The 19,094-nt window shown below is 52.8% G+C and overlaps 1 protein-coding gene across 1 annotated transcript in view; it reads right to left on the bottom strand.

The window, feature by feature from the left end:
- Positions 1–19,094, bottom strand: part of ATRX (ATRX chromatin remodeler) — a 1,815,989-nt gene that overhangs the window by 1,161,697 nt on the left and 635,198 nt on the right. The gene's annotated exons all lie outside the window — the stretch shown is intronic.

Raw genomic sequence — 19,094 nt, 5'->3', positions numbered from 1 at the left:
CATGAAGTAAACTAACTGGTGTGTGTCCAAAATAGGGCCCTGAATGGAGAACAACCCTAGCCATTGGAATGTATTTCCGCAGAGCGGGCGGCATGGGTGGGTCTGTAAAGAATCTGCGGCTAGATATTGTCTCTTTAGATAATGCTTAACCGAAGTTAACTTGTTCATCTGATGGAGACTTCTAGATGCAGATCCCTTACCTTTGAATAGATACCCAAGCCGTACTATCCTGGTGGTGGGCTGCTGACAAATTGCCCATTCTAAGAAGTCATGCAGGATCGAACAGGTGGAATGTCTGTCCCTGCAGACCTGATTGTGCAGGCAGTAGTGCTTGGCAAAGGTGTGCAGGGATGTCCAGGTTGCGGACTGGCAAATGTCCAGGACTGTAACCACATGAGCTAACGCCATGCTTGCAGCTTTTCCTCTGGTGGAATGGGAATGTAAGCCCTCATGAGGCTGCTTTTTAGCCAGGGCATAGCAGACCTTGATACAGAGAACAACCCAGCACAAAATGTCAGTTTCTGAACTGCATGACCTATTATTAGCTTCAATATAGCCCACAAAACGTCCACCAGGAACTCTGTGTTGAAGGTAGAATGACAACGCTCTTTTTGGATGCAGATGGTGGAGTAACTCCTCTTCTTTAGAAGAATGTCGAGGAGCAAGAAAGGTGGCCAGGGTGACTGATTGTCCCAAATGGAATGGGGTCACGACTTTAGGTAGGAAAGATGCTCAGGTGTGAAGCACCACCTCGTCCAGGAATACTATAAGTTGGGAGGCTGGGATGATAAAGCCTGCAGCTCACTCACCCTCTGGGCAGATGATACTGCCACTAGAAAATCTGTCTTGATGGTTAGCAGCTGGAGGGGATTATTGTGCAGCAGCTCTAAGGGAGCACACAAGTTAAGTGAGAACCAGGTTCAGATCCCACTAAGGCTTGACGAAGGGGGAAACATATGTACAAGCCCTTTCAGAAACCTATGTACAATAGGAAACTTAAATAAAGAGGATTGGTCGGGCAGCCACAGGAAAGCGGACAGAGCAGAGAGATAATCCTTGAGAGTGCCCAGAGCAGCGCCCTGCTTGGCAAGGGTAAGAATGAAGAGAAGAATATCGGAGAGTGTAGGAAGCAGGCACTGTATCTACTTTACCAAAGTAAGGTATAGTGTGCGCAGAGTCCAGTTGATTCCCAGAGGCTTAAGTAGATTATACAAAAAGATCTATTTGTGCAAGTGTGGTCAATCAGTTAGGCTTATCAGAGAGCTGTGTTAAGCATTGGTTATACAAACGCAGGTAAGAAATGATTACACGCAGATTAAAAGACTGAATCCAATACCAATTGTTTTATATAAAAAATATTATTTTGTTGTTTTATTTTTAGAACCAAGAGGAACTCGGTTGCAAGTAACAGTTTAAATTATAGCAGTGATACTTTTCAAGATGCAGTAGGAATTGTTTTGAAAGGCAGTATAAATGCTCAACAGTAATAGAAATACTTTTGCATTGTTAATCAGAAACAGTAGAACTTAGTAGAAGTAAAGATAAAACGGTTAAATGCAATAGGAAAAACATTCATGGGAGGGGAAAACTGGTATATGCATTAACGGGTAAGTACACAACTTACTCTTCGAGTCTTCGGGGGGTAGACCAACACTAGGCAAGGATCATATGAAGACTACTAGCTACCACACCATCAGCGGCAGAGTGGCGGCTGGGTGCAGAGGTCAATGGGCCCAATATTAGTTATTGGAGACAGTGGTCACCCACAAGAGATGCTGATTGTAGGTAGGTACTTGCTGTTTCAGGACAAAAGCCTTCGGGGTTTAGGTGAGCACAGGGGGGCCCACAAGGCAGCACCAAAGATACACAACCAGCAGCACATGGGTGGCCAGGTGCAGGGTGCAAATCAGCAATGGGAACCCAATGTTCTTCAATCGCACAAAGAGGCTGCAGGCTCGGCCTAGAAGGCTGGATGAAGGTGACCACTGGCTGGACAGGTAAGTTGGGATGTTGAGGGAGGTCTGGACACCGATGTAGGAAGCTGGCGCTGTATATATTATACCAAAATATGGTATAGTGTGCACAGCGTCCAGTGGATCCCCAAAAGGCTTACAGAGGTAAAAGTAGATATTTCCTTACTCTCTATTTGTGGTAGTGTGGGCGAGCAGTAAGGCTTTATCAGAGGGTAGTGTTAAGCATTTATTGTACACACTCAGGCAAGAAATGATTTCACACACTCAAAGCCTGTACGCTGACCGATTTTGTTTTTGTATACAAATATTTCTTAGTTGTATTGGTGCTGAAAAGCAAAATAATACTTTTCAAGGATAATACAGTTGAATGCAGTCGACTTTGTTACAGGTAGGTCAAATGTTCAGAAACAGTTGAAATTACTGTGTAGTTACTTTATATATTTTTTAGATTACTTTTCAGATTACTTTTCAGATTACTTTTCTTACTCAGTGTATTAAGCCTAGATCCCGCACTGGGACATTTCCTAGATAAAGGTAAGTAAATCAATTGGCTATCAAAACACACTTGTCTGAGTTTTTGTACAATTTTCAACTTCACACTTTTTTCACAGGAAAACAGTCAATGCAAATCGTATGGGAGAAAATTAGGTCATCGGTTTAAAGGTAGGTAATCGGTCTTAGGAGTTGAGTTTCTAGGGTTAGAACAAGGGTTCCCCCAGGTCAAGGATGCACTTAAAGAGCACCCTCAGCAGCACTAGGGCGGCCAGATGTAGTGTGCTGAAGCCCAATGGTCTTCAATAAGGAATAGGGGGCCTCCGGTTGGTGGCTGCTTACGGGCACGCCACTTGGATGTGGGAGCAAAGCACCTAGGGTTTAGCTCAGGGCAAAGGGGGATCCAAATTAGCACACAAGGTGCACCAACAGAAGCACTGGGAGGCTGGATGCAGGGTGCTGGTTTGGCATCAGGTGCCCAGTTTTCTGGGGATTCTCCGGTCACAAACAAACACTGCAGGCTCGGGCATGAAGGCTTTCTGGAGGCGGCCACCGGTTGGAGAGATAAGATGGGATGCTGGGAATTACCTGGACACAGCCAGGATCAGGGGTGTCTTTAGGCGTCGGGTTTCCATCGCGGTCGGGGGACCATCCAGGTGGAGGCTGCAGGCGTCTACTGGAGGATTGAGGCTGGTTAGAGGTCACTGGATCCCAGGTCCAGATCACCGGGGAGACCACCTCTTGGTGTTGGGCCACTCAAACTCGAGCCGTAGGCATCAGGGGCAGAGTGGTACATGCGCGTGGATCCGGCTGGAACCAGAGTCTTTTGGTGAACAAATCTGGTGCTCACAGGAGACAAAGTCTTAGTATGGAAGGCAGGGCAGGTGCTCATGGTTCTAGGGGCTGCTGGCTACACCAGGATTACACTGGAGCAGATCGAGGTCGGGCAGGCCGGTACGGATGGGGCCAAGTTGGTGTCCTCCACAGGTCAGTCCCTGGTAAATGGTACCACAGGTACCCAGGACACTGTGACCAGAGAAGGCCTCTAAGGGCTGCAGCACTTATTGTGTCACCCGTAGGCAGACTGGGTGCCTTGGTGCAGAACAAAGGACACTGTGACCAGTGAAGGCCTCTAAGGGCTGCAGCACTTATTGTGTCACCCTTAGGCAGGCTGCGTGTCTTGGTGCAGAACTAAGTGAAGAGTCGACATGGCACACACTCCTGTGTGCCATGCCTACCAACCACTGCCCTGGCATAGATCAGTCCCCCCTGGGTGCACTATGCCAGTGGTGAGGATGCGGGTGCCAGAGCCCGGTACCCTTACAGTGTCTAAGTCTATTCTTAGACACTAAGTGCAGTGCTGACATTAAAGAGTATATGGTGCTGGGAGTTAAGTCATTACGAACTCCACAGCACCATAATGGCTACACTGAAAACTGAGAAGTTTGGTATCAAACTTCTCAGCACATTAAACCCCCACTGACGCCTGTGTGGGATTTAATGAAAAATGCACAGAGAGCATCTCAGAGATGCCCCCTGAAAACTAACCCACCACTAGTGTCCATGCTGAGTGGCTGCTTTCAGCTGCCACCACCAGACATGTTTCTGGACCCCTGGATCGACAGCCTGCTGCTCTCTGGGGCCTGAAACAATGCACATCCTGGGACGAGGTGCCAAGCCTCCTCCCTCAGAATGGGCAGGGTTCACGAAGGGAAAGCTTCAAAGGCTTGCCGCCTTTGTGAGCATCTCCAGGCCAATTGCTGCTTTCAGCAACTGGTCACCACTGGTTCTGGCTCACACCTTGGGCAGGAGAACCGGCGGGAAAACAAGTGAGGTGTGCCCACCACTGCCAACTCCACCCCTCAGGTGGGGGAGGCGAGGTGAAGCACAACTCAGAGTCCCCGTCATCTTGAGGATGGGGGGACCCAATCAACCACTGGAGGCTGGTACAATAGGGGGTGTATCCACCCCAGGGAAGGGACCCATTGGTCCCTGATCTCTACCTACCTGTAACACCCCTAAATCTAGTATTTAGGGGGCACCCTGAACCTTCCTCAGATCCAAAAACAACAAGAAGAAAAGAAGAAAAAGGACCGAACAGTTGTGCAATCAGTTATCAAGAGGAAGACGCCCACTGACTTGGCCCTAGCCCTAAAGGCCTATCTCGCCTCGACCCTGCTCCTGCGAAATTCTGGTGTGTCCTGCAGCCAGCAACCTCCAAAACCCCGGAGGACCTGCCTGCCTTCACTTCGAAAGATTGATTTTCCTGTGAACACCGGATTTGTTCAAACAGCAACCTCTGGCAGCAGCCAGAACCCGCAAATCCAGCCCACTCTGCACCCGCTGAACTCGGCCCGAGTTGGAGTGGAAACACACCACGAGGAGGTCACCCTGGCGATCCAGACCAGAGATCCGGCGACCCCCGACCTGCCTCAAGCCTCCAGCCGATGCCTTCAGCCTAAATTCAGAAGGAGTGCGACCAGGAGCTGGTAAGAAGATCCAACCCCAAAGGGCACCCCTGCACCAGACGATGCACGGCCTTGTGTGTCCAAACCAACGGTGCCTAACCAAACCTTAACTTCCCAACTTACCTCTCGAAGTGGTGGTCGCACCCAGAATGTCCTTCCTCTCCCTGCCTGTAGTGCTTTTGCAAACAGGAGGTTCTCCATTGAAAGGTGGGAAATATTAGCAGGCTGGAAGGAATGCCCACCTCTGCAAACCCCACCCCTCAGGTGGGGAGACAAGGTCAAGTCCACTCTTCAGTACCCACCGTCTTGCAGAGGGCAGGCACTCTCCAATCAGGATTAGGGATTGTGCTCACTACCCCACGTGGGGTGAGCACACCTACGATGTAGTCACTATAAGGTCAGTAGTCCACTGGCTATGGACGCCGAGGCCCCTAAAACGCCCCCTAAATACAGTATATAGGGGGCAGCCCTGAACCAAGAAGTCAGACAACTAACGACTACAAGAAAAGAAGAAGGACCGAAACAGCCGTGCCAAAGCTAACAAGAGGAGGACGCCTACTGACTTGGCTCCAGCCCTACCAGCCTGTCTCTACCTCGAACCTGCAGAAGCGAAACTCCAGTGTGTCCTGTAGTCAGCAACCTCAAGAGCCCCGAGGACCCGCCCTGCCTTCCAAACCAAAGACTTTGTCTCCCGTGAATGCCGGATTTGTTCACCAACAGACTCCAGCAGGATCCGTGAGCCTGCACCACTCCGAACCCGATGACCACAGCTCGAGTTCGAGTGGCTGAACACTACGAGATCTCCCCGGTGTTCCAGACCTGGGATCCAGTGATCCCTGACCTGCCTCAAGCCTTCAACCGGAGCCTCAAATCGGAAGGTCCCCCAACTGCGACCAGGAGCTGGTAAGAAGATCCGACCCTAAAAGGCACAAGACGCCCCACAGTCGTGGGTGGCCCAACTAGCGGTGCCTTACCAACCCCCAGCAGCCCAATTTAATTTTCCAAGTTGTGGTCCCACCCAGAAGATCTTCGTCCCCGAGACTGCAGTGTGTTTGCATACCGAAGACTCCCCATTGAAAGCTACAGAGCGCCAGACGCCAAAACAGCACTCTGCACCCGGCTGCTCCAGTGCCGCTGAGGGTGCACCTTTTGTGCTGGCTTGAACCCCCATTTACCCTGAGCTTAAGTACAGGAGCTTTGCGACAGCAACCCTGTGGCCTGCTTGTCAGCAAACACCAACCGGAGGGCCCCCTACCCTCCATTGGTTAACCTTGGGGCTCCGCACTCTGGACCAGGCCGCCCTAGTGCTGCTGAGTGAAAAACAAAAGTGCATCCTTGACACTGGGAGACCCCTGGGTCTAGAATACCAACTCCCACAACCGAATACTTACCTTTGAACCGATAACCCTATTTTCCTCCATAGGATAACATTGACTGTTTTTCTGAGAAAAGTTTCTAAATGTGGGGTTGGAAAAACTAAGAAATCCTTTAAAACTGTAACTAAATAACCGCTTTTACATACCGGTGTACAGGAAATGTCAGTGCAGTATCCAGGTATACTGCACTGTGTAAGAAAAGTAATCTTTAAAGTAATTGCTTGCCATTCTACTAAAAAGCCAATATAAAGTAGGCAGCAGCTGTCTAGTAATGCAGTGCTTTTGATGTACTGTACATACAGCAGCGGTCCCTGCAGGTAACAGCGGTTGGACGGTGGGTCCAGGTAATGGGGATTTCGAGGGACGATGCAGAGGGGAAATTAATTTAATTTTCCCTCTGCATCATCCCTCGAAATCTCCCCTTACACGGCACCACCGCCCAACTGCTGTTACCTGCACATACAGCGGCTGTACGTAGAGTATATCAAAAGCATTGCAATAGTAGAAGCTCCACTGTAATCAAATCAAAGTGCATATATGTGAGAAAGTGGCTCTATATATACTGGACCAGAATGAGGTACAGTGTGTATAGGGTTCACAAACCCCAGAGGTATAACCGAGGTTAACGTCAGGACTGACCTTACTCCCAAAAGTGGTAGCTTGGTCGAGCAGTAAGGCAGTACCAGAGGACAGTGTAAAGCATTTGCTGTACACACTCAGTCAGCAAAGGATTTCACACACTCAAAAGACTGAACTCCAGGCCAATTGTTATACCAAAAGATATAGTGGTTTTATTTTTAGAACCAACAGGCATACAAATATACTTTTCTCAATATGAGTACTCTCATTACTTTGCCAGGAAGCAATAAAGTTTGTTAACACAATAGATACAGGGGTTGCAGAAGGCAACACAATTCTAGCCACACTTTAGCATTGAGCTCAATGGGTTTTCAATATATAAGTACAGTTGATTACTATACACATTACTTTAGTAGTTCCAGGAATAGATCCTAGATTCAGTCCCGGGGTCTAAACTGAAACCAATTTAGTAAAAACGTTTTAGTTAATGTAGTGAATTTTCATGAATTAAAAGCGGTTTTAAAAGTTCACACTTAGAAACTTTTCAATGTAAATCTGACAATGTTATCCAATGGGAGAAAAGTCAGGTTGCAGGTAAAGTACGATATCGTTACTTTTGTAATCCAGTACTAGGCTCCTAAGTCCAGCACTGGGGTCTCAACTTAAAACAGATAGGTAATTGTGTTTCAGTATTTCGTATGATTTTTAAAGAATATTTCAAGTTTTCAAAAGTAGACAGAAGAAATGTCATAGAAAAGCAGACAATGGATTCCTATGGACAAAATACAGATTACTAGTAAACCCGGTAAGGATTACTTGGCGGTTCAGTAATGTGCTACAAGTTACAGTAATGACTTCTCCCCTGATCACAGGTGAGTATTTCGGAATTCGGGTGATTTTATATGAATATTTTTAGTTCCCAAAACTTCACACTTAGAAGATTTTTTTAGTCAAACCAGTCAATGTTATCTAATGGCAGGTGAGTTATCAGTTTCCAGGTGAGTACTTGGCTGGTGAAGTTAGGTTTCTGAGCATAGACTCAGGGGTCCCCCAGGGTTAGGTAAGTACAGTTGGTTCACCCCCAGCGGCACAGGGGCGGCCGGGTGCAGAGGTAGTTAGGCCCAGTGTTATCCAATGAGGGAAAGGGGGCCTCCGGTTGGGGGCTGCTGGCTAGCAGGCCACACAGTTGTGGGAGCTGGGCTCCTAGTCACTTGCTCAGGGCAAATGGGGGAGTAGGATAGGGTACAGGTTGCACTGCCAGGGGCACTCGGGTTGCTGGGTGCAGGGTGCTTTTGAGCCGTCACGGGCTCAATGTTACTCAATGAGGAACTTGAAAAGGGAACAAAGGCTGCAGGCTCTGGGACGGAGGATCTTCTGGAGCTACCAACAATTCGAGGGGTAAGTTGGAATCTTAGAGGATAGGTAGGCACCCAGGAGTTGGACACAGGGGGCCGTGGGGTGCCGGGTGCAGGGGTGTCTTGAGATCGGGAAATCTTACCCCCTGCTGGTTGCGGTCGGAGGGTGCAGGCGTTGTTGGGGTCGTCGAGGAGGGTCTTTGGGCACTAGACTTCGGGTCCCAGTCGCCGGGGGGACGTCCTCTTGGTCCTGGATCACTCGGGCACGGGCCGGGCTCGGTGGGTTGGTCCGGAGCTTCCTGGCTGGCACCAGGGGTGTTGTTGCAGCAGAGCCTCTACTGATGGGAGTCCCAGGCTTTAAGAGGGTCAAGGCAGGCAGGTGCTCTGGGTGTCCCAAGGTTGCTGTCCGCAGGAGTCGCTGGGATTGGTCAGGAGCAGGTTCCAGGATCGACAGGCAGGTAGGACTGGGGCCAAGTCAGTTGTTGTCGTCCTGTTAGCAGCTGCACGTCGGGTCTTCTTCTTGATCTCCTTTTCTTATCAGGATCTAAGGAAGGAAGGTTCAAGGAACCCCTAAATACTGAATTTAGGGGCGTTACAGGTAGGGCAAGTACAGGGACCAATAGGTCCCTGTCCTGGGGTGGTTACACCCCCTAGCCTGCTCCTCTCCTGTGTGAGGTGGGGCAGGAGCCTAGCTGTGATTGGGCAGGGCTCCCCATCTACAAGATGGCTGGAGCCTGGGGTCGTGCTTCACCTCGTCTCCCCCACCTGAGGGGTGGGGTTGCCACAGGCTGGCACACCTCCCTTCCTGACGAACAAGTTACTTACCTTCGGTAACCATATATCTGTAAGAAACAGTAGTTAGTATTAGATTCCTTACCTTAGAATATCCCCAGGTCTGGATCCGGAAACTTTTGCGTAGCAGTATACCTGCGCGTCGGTAGGCGTCGTCTGCAGGCGTCCCCTGCGGCTCCGCGTCCGTCGTCGGCGTCGTCGTGCGCCGTGATGACGTCGCTGGAGTATATAGACGCCGCCTCCGCGCGCTGACGTCAGTTCTTTGCACACATCTTTTCCGCGCCAGAACACGCAGAGCCATGTAAGAACCAACACTGGTGCCATGCGAAACTAGGGCCCTGAAGGGGATGACCTTAACCCTATGTATCAGTTCGCAGAACGGGGAGGATGGGTGGGGCGGTAAGGAATCTAATACTAACTACTGTTTCTTACAGATATATCGTTACCGAAGGTAAGTAACTTGTTCATCTGAAAGAAACAGGTTAGTATTAGATTCCTTACCTTAGAATAGATACCCCAGCAATACCAACCCCAGTGGTGGGTCTGCGAACCAATACAGCTTACACCAGAAAGTCCTGGAGGACAGAACGGCCAAAGAAGCCATCCCTCCGGACTGGACTGTCCAGGCAGTAGTGCCTTGCAAACGTGTGCAGCGAGGCCCACGTAGCCGCCTGACAAATGTCCTGCAAGGGGACTCCCCGGCCCAGGGCAGTAGTAGCCGCCGTGGCCCGAGTGGAATGGGCCCTCAGCCCAACAGGAGGCTCCTTCCGAGCCAAAGAGTAGCACGCTTTGATGCACAGGACGACCCACCGAGAGATGGTCCGTTTATGCACCGCCCGTCCCTTCTTCGCACTCACGTAGCCAACAAACAGTTGGTCATCCACCCGGAACTGGCGAGTGCGATCCATATAAAATGAAAGCGCACGTTTTGGGTCCAGACGATGGAGCCGCTCTTCATCCTTTGAAGGAGGCGGGAAGAAGGAGGGTAAGGTGATGGACTGCCTGATGTGAAAAGCAGAGACTACTTTGGGCAGGAAAGAAGGTCTAGTTCTCAGAACCACCTTGTCTGGATGAATGGACATGAAAGGAGGTTTGACAGAAAGAGCCTGGAGCTCACTCATTCTCCTGGCAGAGGTGATGGCAACCAGGAAGGCCATCTTTAAAGTCAGAAGACGGAGAGGACAGGAATGAAGTGGCTCAAAGGGAGCGCACATCAAGAAGGTCAGAACCAGGATCAAGTCCCACTGAGGCATCACAAACGGAACAGGAGGATACATGTGCGTGATGCCCTTCAAGAATCTCGTTACAATAGGGGACTTGAACAAAGAAGGTTGATCAGGCAGCCTTAGAAAGGCCGAAAGGGCAGAAAGGTAGCCTTTGACAGTGCCCAGAGCAGAGCCCTGCTGGGCAAGAGAGAGAAGAAAGAGGAGAACCTCGGAGAGAGGGGCAGAAAGAGGGTCCACAGCCTTTGCTGTGCACCATGCCACAAACCTGTTCCACCGGCAGGCGTATACCGACTTTGTGGAGGGACGCCTGGCTGCCAGAATCGCATCACAAACTTCAGGAGGCAAGTCAAATGGCCTCAACTGTCGCCGCTCAATCTCCACGCATGGAGGTGGAGACTGGACAGGTTCGGGTGGAGGACCGTCCCCTGCTGCTGCGACAGAAGGTCCTCCCGAAGGGGCAGGCGAATCGAGGGACCGACTGACATGCTGAGTAGCTCGGGATACCAGTACCTTCGAGCCCAGTCCGGAGCCACAAGGAAAACTTCGGCCCGGTCGCGCCTGATCTTCTAGCGGAAAGGCGTACAATAGACCGCAACTCCACTCGCGCCGAAAGGCGTCGCCGTGCGAGTGCCGTCTTGGAAACTCCAATGCGCAGAACTGATGACATTGCGCGTTCTCTTCTGTGGCGAATAGATCTAACTAAGGCTCTCCCCATTGCAGAAAGAGGCCTTTCGCCACGTCCGAGTTCAGACGCCATTCGTGATCCACCGAGCACCGACGGCTGAGTTCGTCCGCCCTGGCGTTCAGAGAACCTGCCAGGTGTTGAACCGTCAGAGTCACGCTCTGACGTTCCAGCCATTGCCAGAGACGCAGTGCCTCCGGGCAAAGGGTCCACGACCCCACTCCGCCCTGCTTGTTGCAGTACCACATGGCGGTGGTGTTGTCCGTGAACACCTGCACTACACTCCCGTTGACAAAGGGGAGGAATGCTTTCAGTGCTAGACGGATCGCCCGCAGCTCCAACAGGTTGATATGGAGCCGGGACTCCGCCGGAGACCAGATGCCTCTGATCTCCGCCTCTCCCAAGTGGCCTCCCCAGCCCTGGAGGGACGCGTCCGTCACAACCACGTGCTCCGGTTGGGGAAGGGAGAGGGATCTGCCTCTGACCCAATCGCGGTCCGTAAGCCACTACTGCAGTTGTCTCGCAGTGCCCTCCGAGATCAAGACATGGTCGGACAAGTTGCCCTGATGCTGGGCCCACTGAAACTTCAGGTCCCACTGCAGAGCCCGCATCCGCCACCGGGCGTGATGCACTAGAAGGATGCAGGAAGCCATCAGCCCCAGCATCCGCAACGTCAACCTGACCGAAACCCGGGATAACGGCTGAAAGATAGGAATCAAAGCCTGTATATCCCGGACCCGCCGTTCCGAAGGATAAACCCGAAACTGCGCCGAGTCGAGAACCGCTCCGATGAAAAGGAGCTTTTGAGAGGGACACAGGTGTGATTTCGGCACATTGATGGAAAACCCCAGCTCGTGCAGGAGGTCTGCCGTCATCTGAAGGTGGTGGACGACTGTCTGGGGCGAGCCCGCCTTTAACAACCAGTCGTCCAGGTAGGGGAAGACTGAAACCCCCAACCGGCGCAGATGGGCTGCGACCACCGCCATCACCTTCGTGAACACCCGTGGGGCGCTGGTAAGGCCGAATGGGAGCACGATAAACTGAAAGTGCTCGTGGCCTACTGTGAACCGCAGGTATCGCCGGTGGGCCGGCAGGACGGGGATGTTAAAATACGCATCCTGCAAGTCCAACGCTACCATCCAGTCTTGAGGGTCTAGAGCAGCCAAGTCCTGAGCCAAAGTCAACATCTTGAACTTCTCCTTCCCGAGGAAGCCGTTGACGTTCCGTAGATCCAAGATAGGACGTAGGCCCCCTTTGTCCTTCTTGGGTACCAGAAAGTAGTGGGAATAGCAACCACACCCTACTTCTGGCCCAGGAACGCGCTTGATGGCCCCCTTGGCCAAGAGGGCCGTAACTTCCTCCTGCAGAAGTGTCAAGTGGTCCCCCGACACACGGTGGTTCTGCGGTGGCATGGCTGGAGGAGTGGTCTCGAAGGGGAGGGAGTAGCCCCTTCGGACGAGCTGCAGCACCCACCTGTCCGACGTGATTGTGCGCCAGCGGGAGTGGTGATGGCGAACCCTGCCACCCACTGGCGACACATGGGCCTGAAAGCACGGACTAGGAGGATTTGGAGGCCGATGCTGCGGGGGGAGGTGTGGTCTGACCTCGCCGTTGTCCCCGACCGCCTCCACGGCGGACTCCACGGCCGCCACCGCGTTGAGAAATGTGTTGCGGCGCGTGGCTGGCAGCACGTGTGGGACCACCCCTTCCTTGGCCACGAAAGGAGCGAAACGAACCCGTTTGCTGGCGCTGGGTCGAGAGACCCAAGGACTTGGCCGTGACCCTGGAGTCCTTGAAGCGCTCCAGCGCGTGGTCCGCTTTGTCGCCAAACAGGCGACTGCCATCGAACGGCATGTCCATCAAGGCATTCTGGACATCTGCCGAAAAGTTGGCGGACCTCAGCAAGGCGTGGCGACGAATCGCCACCGTCGTGGACATCGCCCTGCCCAGCGAGTCGGTCGTATCAAGACCACACCTGATGGAGTATTTTGCTGCGTCCCGGCCTTCAATCATAGCCTTGCCAAGCTTTGCCCGTACCTCCTGCGGGCATTCTGGCAGCAGGTCCGCGACCGTATCCCACAGAGAGTGGGAGTAGCGGCCCAAGAGGAATGCGGTGTTGCAAGACCGCAGTCCCAAACTCAGGGACGAGAAGACCTTTTTTCCATACTGGTCGTACCTCTTCGATTCCCGGTCGGGCGGGGCCGACGGGAATGCGGTCTGGGAAGTCGAGGCCTGGATAACCAGACTCTCAGGGGTGGGATGGGTGGACAGGAACTTGGGGTCATCCGGACACGGACGGTGTCGTCTGGCCACGTTCCTATCAACAGGCGAACCTGAAGCGGGCCTGGACCACGTGCCCAAAAGAACGTCAGACAAGGCTTCGTTGAACGGCAGCAGAGGCTCCTGTGGGCATGACTGCGGTTTGAAGACCTCAGTGAGGATGTTAGGCCTCACGGCCGCGACGGGGAGCTCAAGGTGTAAGGCCTTGGCCGCCCTCATCAACACCACTGAATAAGCAGCCCCCTCCTCCGATGCCACGGTAGGAGGCGAGACAAAGCCAGGGTTAGGAGAGTCGTCCAGACCACTGGCGTCACCCAAATCACCTGTCCAGTCCACATTGTACTGACACTCGCGTGACAGAGGGTCCTCCGACCCCTCCCAACCCTCTCCGTAATCTACATTTTCACCATATTCGGAATCAACAATGTAGACCGGCTCCCCGGGGTCCACAGGCCCCATCGGCGTCGGACTCTGCGTCGGGCGACGCCGGTCCGACTCCACGTCCGGAGTCGGAGAGGGTATGGGGGCGGCGCCACCCAGAGCCGGCGCCGGAGCACTGGCGCCGCACGGGGGCGGCGTCGGGGGCAACCCCGATGGAATCGGCGCCGGAGAGGCCGGTAGACCAGCCGGCGTCGACACTGAGGGTCCCTGCGGCGCCGGGGTCGGAGCCGTCGGCGGTGCCGGAGCACCCGACGGCGTCGAGGCAGGAGCACCCGAACCGCTAGGGCCCCCGGACGGGAGCACAGGGCCCGAAGGCGCCGTAGGCCCCGTCGGAGGAGACATTGCCCTCATGGCCATGAGGAACTCCTCTATCTCCCCGGGCGTCGCGCCTTGCCCAGGGACCGTAGGGTATGGAGCAGGCCGCGCCGGCGACTCACGCGGAGCCGCGGGGGTGGGGCCACCCGAACCCCCAGCCGCATTGCGCGAGCGTCGGGGGGAGTCGGGGGTACGATGACGACGCCCCGACTTCTTGTGTTTCCTACCTGAGGAACCAGAGGAATAGCGACGACTTCCGGATCGCCCGTGGCGGCTCCGCTACCGCTCCCTCGACCGCTCCCTCGACCTCCGGCCGGACCGGGACCGCTCTCGACGCGGGGCCGACACCCGCAGCTCGAGTAGCTTGCGGGACCGCTCCCGCCTAGCTTTACTCGTCAGGGCCCGGCAGTCGACACAGTCGTCCACCGCGTGGTCGGGGCCCAGGCACCGGAGGCAGAGTCGGTGATGATCCGTGACCGACATCGTGCGGTCACAGCCGTCACAGTTCTTAAAACCGGGCATCCTACCGGCACCGTAAGAAGAATCAAGGATTCACAAAACTTTGGTCAAAAGACCGGAGTACTGCACTTCTCGGATCTGCGCTAACTGGTGCGGAAAAAAGAAGAACTGACATCAGCGCGCGGAGGTGGCGTCTATATACTCCAGCGACGTCTTCACGGCGCACGACGCCGACGACGGACGCGGAGCCGCAGGGGACGCCTGCAGACGACGCCTACCGACGCGCAGGGGTACTGCTACGCAAAAGTTTCCGGATCCAGACTGACGCCTGGGGATATTCTAAGGTAAGGAATCTAATACTAACCTGTTTCTTTCAGATGTAGTTTTTCCCGCCAGTCTTCCCGCCAGAGTGGGGGTCAGGACTGGTGGGGGCCAGTTGCTGGGTACAGCAAATGGTTTGGAGAAGCTCACAGAGGCGGCATGCCTTTGAAGCTTCCCCCTGTCCATCCTGGGGGAGGAGACCTAGCACCTCGCCCAGGATGTGCATTGTTGCAGGCCCAGGAGAGCGGGGGCTCTCCACCCATGGTTCCAGCAACATGTCTGCTGTGTGGCAGCCTCTGCAGCGACTCAGCCCAGACGTGGATTGTAGGTTAGGGTTTTGGAGGGCATCTCTAAGATGCCCTCTGGTGCATTTTACATTAAATCCCACACTGGCTTCAGTGTGGGTTTAATGTGCTGAGAAGTTTGGTACCAAACTTTTAAATCTTCAGTGTAGCCATTATGGTGCGGTGGAGTTCGAAATGACAGCATCCCAGCACCATATACTCTTAATGGCATCACTGCACTTACAGTGCCCCAGGAATGGTCCTGGGTACTGTAGGGGCACATTGCTCCTGCACCTGTGCCCACACCTCTGGCATAGGGCACCCAGCCAGAGGGTGACTGAAGTATGACAGGGCAGTGGGTTCTGTGAGCATGGCACACAGGGATGTGTGCCATGTCGACTCTTTGTTTAGTTCTGTACTTAGGCACTCCGCCTGCAAAGGCAGTGTTTGGATGCCAGGGTTCAGGGCCCCTGAGGGTGGCACAATAGGTGCTGCAGCCCTCAGGGGTCTTCTCTGGTCACATATACAGTTGTGCTCTCGCTACTACAAAAAGTATCACAAGCAGTACATTGACTGATAAGTATTCAAGGAGACAGAAGCAGATTCTTTGGTGTGTTCAAAATGCAGCAAAACGTTGGTTTATTCTCTCCAGATTCAAGTAATGTAAAGCAAAGCCGACACGTGTTTCGTCGTGTACAGTTGAGTCAACACGACTCTTCAGGGCTTGAAAATTGGTATATTCGTGGTGCTTGTCGCTAGGTCTAGGCTACTGTCCATGTATTGGACGTTACTTGTCGGAGAGAGACACAATTCTAAAGTGGCTACCCAGAAACGGTCTGTTCCTTTACGATAGTACTGTATATTTCTGTTTAGTCCCTTGACTATTTTAGACGGTTAAGGGTGTTTTTCCGCCTGCTCTTCACGCACTACATTTCTACTTGTCAATCTATACTGTGTAACGTTTAACCGAGGTAGTGCGCCTATATGATCTGATTTTCTAAAAACCCCACTAAAGTGTGTCTTCTCTGGTCACCATGCCCTGGGTACCTAAGGTACCATTTACTAGGGGCTGACAGGTGGCCAGAGATGCCAATTGGGTTTTTAGTTTCAACACAGTTTTAGGGAAGGAACACAGGCCTTGGGTACCTGGATTGCAGGAACCCGGGGCACACTCAGTCAAAGTACATCAGCAGTTCAGAAAAAAGTGGGGGCATACCAATGCAAGAAAGATGGCACTTTCTCACAATATACAATTGCAATTGAAACTGTTTACAAACTGCATTACTACTGTGTGAGAAGTTGGCCTGATGTGCAGTGTTCACTATTCTAGTGATCACTATATATCAGTCCAACAACCCTTATTGATGATTGGTTGTAAGTCAACCTTATAGACCAGCTATCCTAGTAGCATGGATACGAGCAGTCTAAGGCTAAGACTCTAGAGGGCGTGTTAAGCCAGCTGTTTTACCATCACATTACCCCTTGAACACCCAGTGAAAGGACACCACACAAGTGTTATGAAAATAAACAATGTATTTATTAGAATCACAACAACCCTGTACTCTTTATGAGGACAGGGTGCTAAGCACACAACAAAACTCTTACGAAAATACTTAAGTTAGCACGTTATACACAAATGCCCGAGGGGCACGAAAAACCATATACTTAAAAAGTGGAATGCGAAATTACTAGCAGGTAAGTACAGTACTAATAGGCTTTGGAATCGCTAGGACTTAACTAGGGAATCGTTAGATTACTTCTAGGAGACCTAGGGGACTCGGGTGCAGAGTGTGCACTCTCACGCGGGATGCGGGACAAAGTCTATGGGAGCTAGTAAAGGCAAAGTTAGTGTTCACGGGCGAAACCGACCTGGTAGGAAGAAAACGACAGTGGATCCTGACCCTAGGATAGTGAGGCTATGCTGGGACACCGAAGTGACCTAGCCCAGGGGCTGCAGCTGCATAGGTCTGAAAAGACGTCGGGGATCTCGTTGCCGGACCAGGAGCCTGGAAGAAGGAAGTTGCTGGCAGGCGACCAGTGAAGGAAAGTTCGTTGGATCCAAGCCTGGATCAAGGAAGAAGGAAACCTGAAAGCAGAGGGGACCAAGTTCTTGAATCACTAGCCAGTGATTAAGTGGGCACCAGGATGGCACCGGGCGAAGTCACCGCAGTCAGGTGAGTGGGCGACGCTGGCTCTGCAGATCTCACGGACCAGGAGGCGTTGTCGGCGACCAGGATGGAGAGGCGAGCTGTCCCACGATGGATGAAGCTGTCGGCGTCGAAGTTACCCAGGATTGGGCAACAAGCCTTGGCTAATTCAAGCCCACGCGGTGGACTCAAAATGGCGTCTTGAGTGGACCAGGAGGGTCCGGGGTGCTCCTCTTTTGGAAGGGAGCAAGGGCCAGCCTGGAGCAACCAGACCAGCAGCAGAAATGTCGTCGGGCGTCGTTCAGAAGGCCACAAGCCAGCGGGCTAGTAGCCAAACAACGCGGTGAGCAGCAAAAAGCAGAAGGGCCCCACGCAGATCGTGGAGATGCTGGGAGGCTGCACTTCGGTGCTGGAGCTGCTCAGGGTCGGGGCTTCTCGGACCCCAAAGCACTCACCAGGAAATTACTCGGCGGGCTTGCTGGAAAGAAGTCGTGCAGTCTTGAAGATGGCCGGTCCCTCGAGGTCTCGTCACACCCACGAATCTCAGCGTGACTGATGATGCAGGTAGAGGTCAGAGGTGCCAGGGAAGCCGGTTCTCGTCGCGCTGGGCAGTCTTGATCCGGAGGAGAGACTTGCAGCAGACCGCAGTGTTCTTAAGATGGTGCCTGCGGATGCAGGGTGACTACTCCTTAGTCACAAGGGAGAAATCTTAGGAAGAAGTCTTGAGTTCCTTTCGTGGAAAGTAGTTTCAGGATTCAAAGATGATCTGATTTGGAAGGGGGCCAGTTCCTACCTTTATCCTGTAAAAAGGGGCTGGCACGCGACTAAGTCCTGCCCTAGGGGTGGGACTAGGAGGGGGGTGGTTACACCCACTTCCTTGGCGGGCTTTTCCCCAGCACAGGGTCTGGAGTGACCCTGGAACTGGTTCCAGCCAGCCTATGCACAGTGAGCACCGGGGTGCCACGTGCAGTCACCTTCCTCTAAAGCCCTGCCTACCTACAATACACAAAACCCTGTCTGGGACGGTGCTGGCACCGCCCCTGGCAGGAAACCCTTTGTCCTTATCTCCTGCTCTGGGAGGACTCCCAGCAGCAGGAGGGCAGACTTGTGTCTCGGTGGCAGCATCCATTTTGTGGAGCTGAGGCTCTGTTTGACTTTAACCGGGGTTAGGGGTTACATACATGTCGTGTCCCTCTAGAAGGGTGGAATGCTAACCCCGTCGCCAGAATTGGCGAGGGGTTAGTATTCCAATTCGTATGACACCTTACTCGACATGTTTTGATAAAGCGATACCAGAGTTGGCATATAACCGCGAGGATTATAATGCACTTAAGAGTATATGGTATGCGATATCATGGAAACGGCTAAGGGATGGATCCCGAAAGCCGCAGACAGGCTCAGCTCATGCCAGAGCACCATCTCACACGATTCCAAGCACTCTGCCTTCAGGATTGTTAAGGCCTGCCATAGGAGTGACTGATAGGAGATCTGTGTGTCCATTTTTAGGGTTAGATATAGGTATACTATATCTAAAGCAAAGGGTGAGTACACCACCTTGCCCCAGCTGTCGTGCAGCCAGTTGTGTCAGTTTAGTTAGTCAGCCCAGGGGTGGCATAATACATGCTTCAGCCCCTGGGAGACTTCTGGGTACACCTCAGCCCTGGGTACAGGGACTTGGAGAGGGCCCAGTGCCAATTCAGTACCTGAGTACAATTTGGATAGAGAGAACAGCTAGGCTGTGGGTCTGATTAGCAGGCCCACAGCCAGGGAAAGTCGTAAACCAGTGCAGCAAAAAGCAAAAATCTGGGTGATCATAGGATTGCAGACCCTACTCTCCTACATGACCCCCCCCCCAAACTTTGGGACAATAAACTAACCTTGACCAGGTGAGTCTTCTTGCTCTA

The sequence above is a fragment of the Lissotriton helveticus genome, chromosome 4_1, assembly GCF_964261635.1.
Source record: "Lissotriton helveticus chromosome 4_1, aLisHel1.1, whole genome shotgun sequence".
In the NCBI taxonomy this organism is placed as follows: Eukaryota; Metazoa; Chordata; class Amphibia; order Caudata; family Salamandridae; genus Lissotriton; species Lissotriton helveticus.
Note: the sequence above shows the minus strand (reverse complement) of the source record. Positions and strands in the feature narration are given on the sequence as shown.